The following is a 9,055-nucleotide window of genomic DNA, read 5'->3' on the forward strand; positions in this document are numbered from 1 at the left end:
CAGCCTTACTGGACCCCTCAGAAATACAGCACAAGTCAGGCAGCACACCCAGCCCCCAAGCCCCAAGATCTGAGTTCCAGCTCCGCAGGGCCACTCCTCTAAGTTCTGAGTTCTGATAAACCCAACCTGCTTCTGAGTTCTGATAAACCCAACCTTTCCCCCTACTCCCTGTGTGGTCGCTGCTTCCTACAGTTACCACCTCTGTTACCTTAGTGTCTACGTCCCACTGACAAATCAGCATGATCACTGCACCAACCACTTGAGAATAAATTTGAAGTAGGTTGTACAAAAGGCAACACCCTCAAGTCTATCCATTTCCTCTGACGTGTAACTTATACTTCTGGTTTGCTTCAGCCCTTCAGATATCCATTGAAAAGCCAGTTTTCCCCTGTACGTTTAATACTGGGGCTCTCCATATAGTGTCTGTACATCCCTTCCTCACTGAAACATTTTAACTCATTGATACAATTTTTCAACTGACAGCATGCCTTTTTTCCAAGGACTGCTAACCACTTGCCACAGACAGGATCAAATAAATATTCTCACAACCCAGAGAAGTAGCGCAAAGCCTGCACACCATTCCCTTTTCACACATCTGCTGTGGTTTCTCAGCCTAAGGTGGCTGATGGGTGGTCACAGCCAAAGCCAGAGCTGGGCCCCTCAGGCCTCCTACCCAACTTCCTTTCCTCTTGCCACCTCTTGTCTGCCTCTCCTGTGAGGGACTGCCTTACCGGTCAGTTTGGGAACAGCCAGGACTCCTGGGGTCCTGGGTGAGACTGTGCCCATGTCATCGCTGACACCATCACAGGCGAATCCTCGCTTTCACCATCATCAGCTCCAGCCTCCTCACAGTCCTGCTGCTCGTCCTCGGCTCGGCTTCTGGATAGAGACAAAGAGAAGGACTGAGTGCAGGTCACAGGACACTAGCAATTAACCTGGCTACTCCCTGTGATATGGAAGTTAGCCTGAAGGATTTTGAACTTGTGCCACTCTGTTTTGGCATCTAGAGAAAGCTGTGGTCCTGAAGCTGCTCGGGCATTTCCTGTACACTTGGCCATTCTAGTGGCACTTCTGGAGTTTTTGATAAATTGGGGATTTACTGAGATTTGCAAGTAAAGTCTGGGTTTCCTGGCAGCCCCAATGCACACCTGCTATCATAGGTTTAAAGTGACTTGCATAGTGATTAAAGTGAAAGAGCTGGATTTTGAACCTGGGTCAGATCAATTTCAAAACCTTTAATTTTTCACTGTCTCTCTCAACACTCTTTCTGGCTAACAATTTCTGTGAAACCTCCAAACACAGACCTTATACTACATGTTCATGCCACGAGGGCAGCCTTGTTGTGGCAGGGGCCGTAGGCCCAGCCTCCTGGGGAGGAGGAAGGTACAGTTGAGGTTTCATGTCACACCCATTACCAGCAACTACCTCCCAGGCATGGTGTTGTGCCTGGCACAAGATTAAGAGCTAGTTATTACACAGTATAGATTAGACATGGTTCCCAAGAAATTTTTACAGCCAAAAGTGAGAAAAAGCAAAAAGAGACCCATTAAAAAGACAGAAAAGGAGACCCATCAGAGATCTCACTTGTTATACAGGATGGTCAAAAGGTACCCCTTCCATCGAGGCATGGTACGTGTGGCTGGGCAGAGAGTCAGGACCCCAGTGCCGCACCTGATAGTGGCAGAGTCTTATAGGTCTAAACTAAGATCCGGCCCTCTGCCTTGTATGGCAGCAGGTCACCATGTAAGCCCCTAGACCTGATTCATACATGACCCTTCTAAGAGCTATCACGGAATGAAGTTTTCTGAAGGGAGAACCAGAGGGAACGACAAAGCCTCTATATGGAACTGAGCTGCCTCAGAACCACAACTGCGTCCCAAATCACTAGCTTCCTGCTCCCAACTGTGGTCACGACCGAACGATAAGGTTACGTCTCTGATGGATGGCACAGGCACGGACAACCTCTCATTCCTGGATTCTTCCTGCCTCTCCCCTTTCCAGCCTGAGACTCTGTTCTTCAAATAGGTGGGTTGTTCTTTAAGGCCCCAGGGTCTGAGTGGTCTGAGCATAGCTCTGCCTCTTCTCTTGGGAAAGCCCCTGAGGATGGGCTTCATGGTCTCCAATAGAAGCCTGGTAACTGCCCCCCTCCCCGCCATAACCCCGGTTGCTGGCTCTTCTTGGAGCACAAACACCATCACCTGGAAATAAACCCCATCAATGGACACCCTACCTCCCCCACCAAAGATCATCATATGGGCCCAGGGAGGAAAAGTATAGGAACGGAGATTCCTGCAAAGCCAGAGTTAGAAACTTGATTGAGGAATATGATGTGTGTGGCTGAGCAGAACAGCAGAGAGTGCTTCCAAGTCCTGTGTGCTCAGGGCAGTGCTGGGAGGTCTGGGGAAGCCCCTGCCCAGGGCCCCACAGCGCTGTTATATCTTGCAGCACTACTATCAGTCCTCAGTAGGTCCCAGTCTGGCCCTCTCCTGACCAGAAATCCGGTTCTGTTTATCTGTTTTGTGAGAGGTGTGACCCAGACCCTGAGGACGTAACCAAAGTTCCCACAGCTAGCTGAGCGTTACAATCCCTCTGTCTTCAACAGGCATGTCAAGAACCAGAAGACTCTCGTTTGCAGAGACTTATAACCTGCAGAGGAGAAAGCCTGAGTTCTACAGGGACAAATACTTCCCTTCCTTTATTCTTGGCAGCTGAGACCTACTGAAAGCTCGGTGATTGATGAGGGTCCAAACTCTCTCTCCACCCACCCTCCTTCCTTCAAAGGGGAAAGAAAATCTGTTCTCTTAAAAGCTGGCATGGACACCAATAATGAAAACAAACAAGTGCTTGAGAAGCAACAGCTAAATCAAGTTTTTCCACCTTGTTCCAACTGCTTGTCCCCTAACCCAGGCCCTCTCCAACCTGATCCCATTTCTCTTTCCTTACTCCCCTTCTCACCATTGCCTTCGTCTCCTGGGTTCTCACTCTAAATGCTGCACCAAGGTCACTGCCTTCTCAACGCTTCCTGGATGATGCACCCTCATCCAGGCTTGGATCTTCCTATGCAGAAAGGAAGACGTGTCGGGAATTGCTTCAGCTCCAGGATCTTCTCGTTGATGTTTGGGCTGCAGCCATCATAAGCACAGCTCCCAGAGCTAGCTGAAAGCTTGTGAGTGAGGCCCAGCAGTTGCCAATATTGTGAGAGTCTGAAGAGCTGGTGGGAGACCTCCAAGTTGCCAACCTCTCTGAGATGTCAGAACCTGCCATCAGCCACCTGAGAGAATGTGAGTAATGAAGACAAATTCAACTGAGGCTCATGTGTTCTCAAATGTAGTTCCTACAATATGGAGAATCACTTCCAGCTAGGCCTCTCCAATAAGAACTTCATTTCTACTTCACTTTGCTAAGTTTGGGTGAGAAGGTATAGTTTTTTTTGTTTTGTTTTGTTTTTTGCGGTACGCGGGCCTCTCACTGTTGTGGCCTCTCCAGCTGCGGAGCACAGGCTCCGGACGCGCAGGCTCAGTGGCCATGGCTCATGGGACCAGCGCTCCGCGGCACGTGGGATCTTCCCGGACTGGGCACAAATCCGCGTCCCCTGCATCGGCAGGCGGACTCTCAACCACTGCGCTCCCATTCAAGTCAGACAGTGTCCTAATGGAAATCTCACAGACTTTGTCAGGTGGATCCAGTTTCCAGTGCCAGCTCAACTCCTCATTAACTGATGTGGGGCAAAATACTCAACTTCTCTAAGCTGCTTTTTCTCATCTGAGCATAACTATACCAATCCTGCAGCATACAGAAAAAGATTAGAAATGCTATTTGTAAAGCATCTGGCCAGTGCTTGGCACTTACAAGATGCAGAGTAAATGGTCTGTGGTGATAATAACAGAAGCTCTATCTTACAGGAACTTCTTTATAGCATATCTCACTACTTGATATATATTTATTGGTTTCATGTCTGTCATCCCTACAAGAATGTAAGGTTCTTGGAGAGCAGGTAATTTGTTTTGTTCATTGCTGAATCACAGCACCTTGAATAGTGTCTCATGCAAAATAAATACTTTGCAAAGGAATGAAAGGGTGAAAAAAGACAAGGAAGTCTGGGTCTTTAGACCTGATTGACTGCTTAAAGTACTTAAGCATTGTAAAGAATATGAAAGGAGGCGAAGACTGGTCTCTGGCTGAGACGTCTCTGAGATCTGTCTCCCCTTCGTTTCCACTTCTATCGCTCTAAGGTTGCATTTCTGAACTTCAGCACTATTTTTTGTTGTTGTTTTAAAGCTCAGGTTTTTGTTTTTTGGCTATGCTGCGCAGCACGCAGGATCTTAGTTCACCGACCAGGGATCGAACCCCTGCCCCCTGCAGTGGAAGTGTGGAGTCCTAACTGCTGGACCTCCAGGGAATTCCCTTGAACTTCAGCACTACAGTATTGACATTTGGGGCCAGACAGGTCTTTGTTGTCTGTGTGGGTTGGGGTGGGGGGTTGGGGGGGTGTCCTATGCATTTTAGGATGTTTAGCTGCACCCCTTGTCTCCACCCACTAGATGTCAGGAGCACCTGTCAGTTATGACAAGGCTACTCCAGATTTTGCCAAATATCTTTGGGGGGTCAAAATCTTCCCTGGTTGAGAACCCCTGGTCAGGGACACATCATTAGGCCAGGCTGGTACAAGAGTCTTCCATCTATCTACCTGATCTTCCTACAAAGCAGATCTGGATCTCTTGACTTTCTACAAATCTAATTCAATTGTGTAAATTGCTCTGCTCAAAAGCCTTCAAGACTTCCTAATACCACTGAAATAAGTCAAGATCTCCTAACTTGCAAAGACTCTCCCTGGATTCTAGATCTAACCTACTGCTCCAGTCTCACTGCGCACTCTCCTACACATGGTCTACAATCCAGCACAGGTGAACTGGTCCCACATCGTGGAACAGGCTCTCTGCTTTCCATAGTGTCTTTGCCCTCTAACCTTTTCCCAAGACCTGATTTCATTCTTTCCAGAGAAACTGAACACCAGGGGCTGCCAATCTCCATTCCTCCCAAGCTAGGGAGGAAGGGCACCTAAGCCTAGAAATTAGAAATACGGTAAATTTTATGTTCTCATGAGTGGAGTCCATCAAAGAAGACAAAAAACCCACTGGAAGAGGATTGGTAACAGCACCATCACCACCTTCTTGACGCTTCCTTGACACTCTGAACTCCTCGGCCCTGTCTGTAACTCTTTCTCAGGGAGCCTTCTCTTACTCCACCTAACACCAGAACTTGTTTCTGCAAGTTTATCTACTCCACAGTTGGGGAGCTCTCAGTGCAAGGAGCATGTCTGAGCTGTGTTCGTGTCCTCACTGCCCAACACAAGGGCGCACAAGGACGCGATAGGGCCTCGGTGAACCAGTGTTTTATTCACGTAAAGCACAAGGGTAAAAGGCTCTGCGCCTTTCAAAGCACACTTCACGGGGAAAGAGAGCGGACAGGAGCCTCCAAAGGGCGACAGGTCCCGTACACCAGCCTACCATGTTCCCAGGCCTCTCCAAACAGAGGGAGGAAGCACCGGGTCACGGCCACTGAGAGCCTTCCCGTCACAAGACCCAGGACATCATGAGAGCCTCAGGGGAGAGGGCGGAGCCGCGGAGCTCCAGCCCGCCCCGCCGCGAAAAGCCTCAAACGCGCGACTCACCCACCTGGTCGCATTTCCCAGAGCGCGCGGCCTGAAGCTGCCGCGGGGCAGGCCGGGACTTCCAGAAAGCCTGACGAATGCGCAAGGGCTAAGCCGGAAAACAGCGTCGCCGGATACGCACAACCCTCCCCAGCTGGTTCCGGCCCCCCGCTAATCGACAGCAGTCTTCCCCAATGAGGAGACGGGTTCCCCGTTTGCGTCATAACCTGGACCAATAACGCTGTTCGAAAACCTGGGGCCCTGGATCTGGACGTTTGTTAATCCCTCCTCTTGGTTACTGCTGCTGTTCTGCTCGACAGGATGTTCCACTTCTCTTACTTGGAAGGGTCTTTGTACCAGGCCTACCCGGACTCATACCCTACTTACAGATGAGACAATGACAGTATCAAAAATACGTAACGCTTACTATATGTTTGGCACAGTTTTATACACGTACACAGTAACTTATCCTCACACCAATCCTATGAAGCCAGTACTATTACCGTCCTCCAGACGAGAAAACTGCGACAGTTTAAGTGACTGTCTAATCACAGAAGTAGGACTAGAACTCGCTTCTAACCCAATGCTTTTCTTCCCTCTGTTTTAATTTTTTCATATTCCACAAGTATCGCAAAACATTCTCATTTAAAAATGAAGCCTCTCATCCCTTAACTCCCAAGTTACACTCCCTCTCCGGAGGAAATAACTGTCATTAGTGTGTATGTCTTGCTGGATCTTAATCTGTAATTTTGTCTACTTAGTATATCTTACAAGTTTTTCTGTTTCAATATATCAACCTCATCTTTTTTTTTTTTTAAACTCCTGTGTTTGGCATTTACCATTATGTGTTCAATCATTTCCCTTTTGATGGACATTCAAATACTTTCCTAATTTTCGTGTGTGTGTGTGTGTGTGTGTGTGTGTGTGTGTGTGTGTGTGTGTGATTCTGGATTGGGATATTCTGAATATATTCTGAAGAGGGAGCTCATGGGTTGGGATAAGAGTGTGTGGGAAAGAAAAGTGGAGGCTTCTCTCTGCCTTTATTCTGGCCCCACTTCATCCATCCATCATTTATAAACAATCTGGTTGCACAGTGAGAGTAGTACTCCATCAGGATATAAATGGAGGGAGCTGGGATGTGATATAGACTGATAAACCTCCTTAGGGTAAGTATACCATCTTTGATGAAGTACAACACTGAGCAGTTTTCTCTAAGCACTCGCACATGCACTATCTACTTTGATCCTTACATTGTTCCTGCCATTTACTATATCCACATTTCAGATGATGAAACAGAGTGCTAGAGAGGGTTAATAAAACATAAGCCTGGGACATCTTGATGTGGCGGAAAGCAAGGAAATGCTTAAGGAATATGGGGACAAGTCAAAAAACACAAAAGCCAGTTTGAATGGACTCCCAGTGATGAAACAAGGGACAAAAATATAATGATATTAAAAAGTTATAAACCATAGAATAGAATAGGAAACATTGATTCTGTAAGATGTAAATAAATAAAAGATTAAATTGAGTTTCATTAGTATCAGGATATTTAAGTAGTTTCAAAGTATTTCCCTGTAAAATGCTTATTAATTACAAAATAGGAAATAATGGAAAAGCCTAGCAGACACCACCTTCATTTAGTGATCCAAGTAGCATCACTAGTAATGGGAGACATTGAAATTTACAACACCTGTCTTAGTCTGAAGACATTGAAATTTACACCACCTGTCTTAGTCTGCTTAGGCTGCCATAACTAAATACCACAGATTGAGTGACTTAAACAATAGGAATTAATTTTCTCACAATTATGGAGCCTGGAAACCCAAGATTAAGGTTCTGGCAGGATTCAGTTTCTGGTGAGGGCTCGTTCCTGGCTTGCAGAAGGCTGCTTTGTCTACAGTTGGCCTTTCCTTTGACTGTGTGTGGAGAGAGAAAGATCTCCCTCTCCTTCTTCTCTTTGTAAGGTCACCAATCCCATCAGATGAGGGGCACACCCTTATGATACCACTTAACCCTAATTACCTCCTAAAGGCTCTATGTTCAAATACAATTAATTACATTGGGGTTTAGGGTTTCAATATATGAATTTTCAGGTGGGGTACAAATTCAGTCCATAGCACCACCTGACAGCATACGATAAGAAGAATGCAACATCACATGTGTGGAATTCCTGACAAAGATGACCTGAATCTAACTATGAGGAAAAAAATGAAATTGAGCTATGTTCTACTAAATAACTGGATGATCTTTTAAAGCGTCAGGGTCACGAAAGTCAAGAAAAGACAGAGGAACAATTTCAGACTGACAGAGACTAAGGAGACATGACAACTACATGCAACGTGTAATTTTGAACAGAATCCTTTTGCTATGAAATGCATTGTTGGGACAACTGGCAAAAGCTGAATGGGGTCTCAGGATTAAATAATATAATGTATTGATGTTCATTTAGTAATTTTGATGGCTACATGGTGGTCCTGTAGGAGAACGTCCTTGTTTGTTAGAGATACACAGTAAAATATTTGGGGAAGACAGAGTATCATGCTGTCAACTTACTCTCAAATGATCCAGGGAGAGAAAGTCCTTTATATCATGCTTCCAACATTTCTGTAAGTTTGTGATTATTACACAAAGAAAAAAATTTGGAAAAGGCACAAGCTTTAGAGTCAAGAGTACTTGGGTTTGATTCCCAGACCTACCACTGTGTACTGGGAGCACATTTCGTCTTGTGCTCCAATGTCCTCATCTTAAAATGGGGATGGTGTAGGTTGTTGTGAGGATTAAAGGAGTTGATCCTATAAAGGGTTTAGATTGTTACATAGCCCAGGATAAGTACTCAGTAAAGTTGATGTGCTCAACCCATCTATATAGTCAAATAAACTGGATTTCTCCACCCAATCGTTAATGGAGTGTCCAAATTAGCCTGTAATTTAGCATTCACATACTAGAGCATAAGCTCACCAAGCCAAAGGCACTTTCCAATTCTTATTTCTCACCATCTCCTTTATTCCAACATCTCCTAACCACAGCCATGTAATTGAAACTGAAGTCTGTGAAGACAGAAAAAGGACTGACTCCCTTCATTGACAGGTTCAAAATTTAGTCATTGCACTCACTTTGCTAGGATACAGGGCAAGGTGGGACTTGGACAGACTCTGTGAAAGGCTCTAAGAGACGGGCTCTTAAATTCACTTAAATCTAATGACCACACTAGCATATTCAAATTCTCTACATTTATATTTTACTAACGTTGGTGAACCTTCTACAGTTCTTGGTACATCTTTTGTTTTGCATTTTTTTGAATATCCAACTGAATAAGACACAAAACATATTTTTTCTTCTGAAACCCTAGAAATGGAACGTCAAAGTCCTTAATAACAAGGAGCTTTCCTCACATTTAATGGCTTT

The sequence above is a fragment of the Leucopleurus acutus genome (genome assembly GCF_964270905.1).
Source record: "Leucopleurus acutus genome assembly, chromosome: 16".
NCBI lineage: Eukaryota > Metazoa > Chordata > Mammalia > Artiodactyla > Delphinidae > Leucopleurus > Leucopleurus acutus.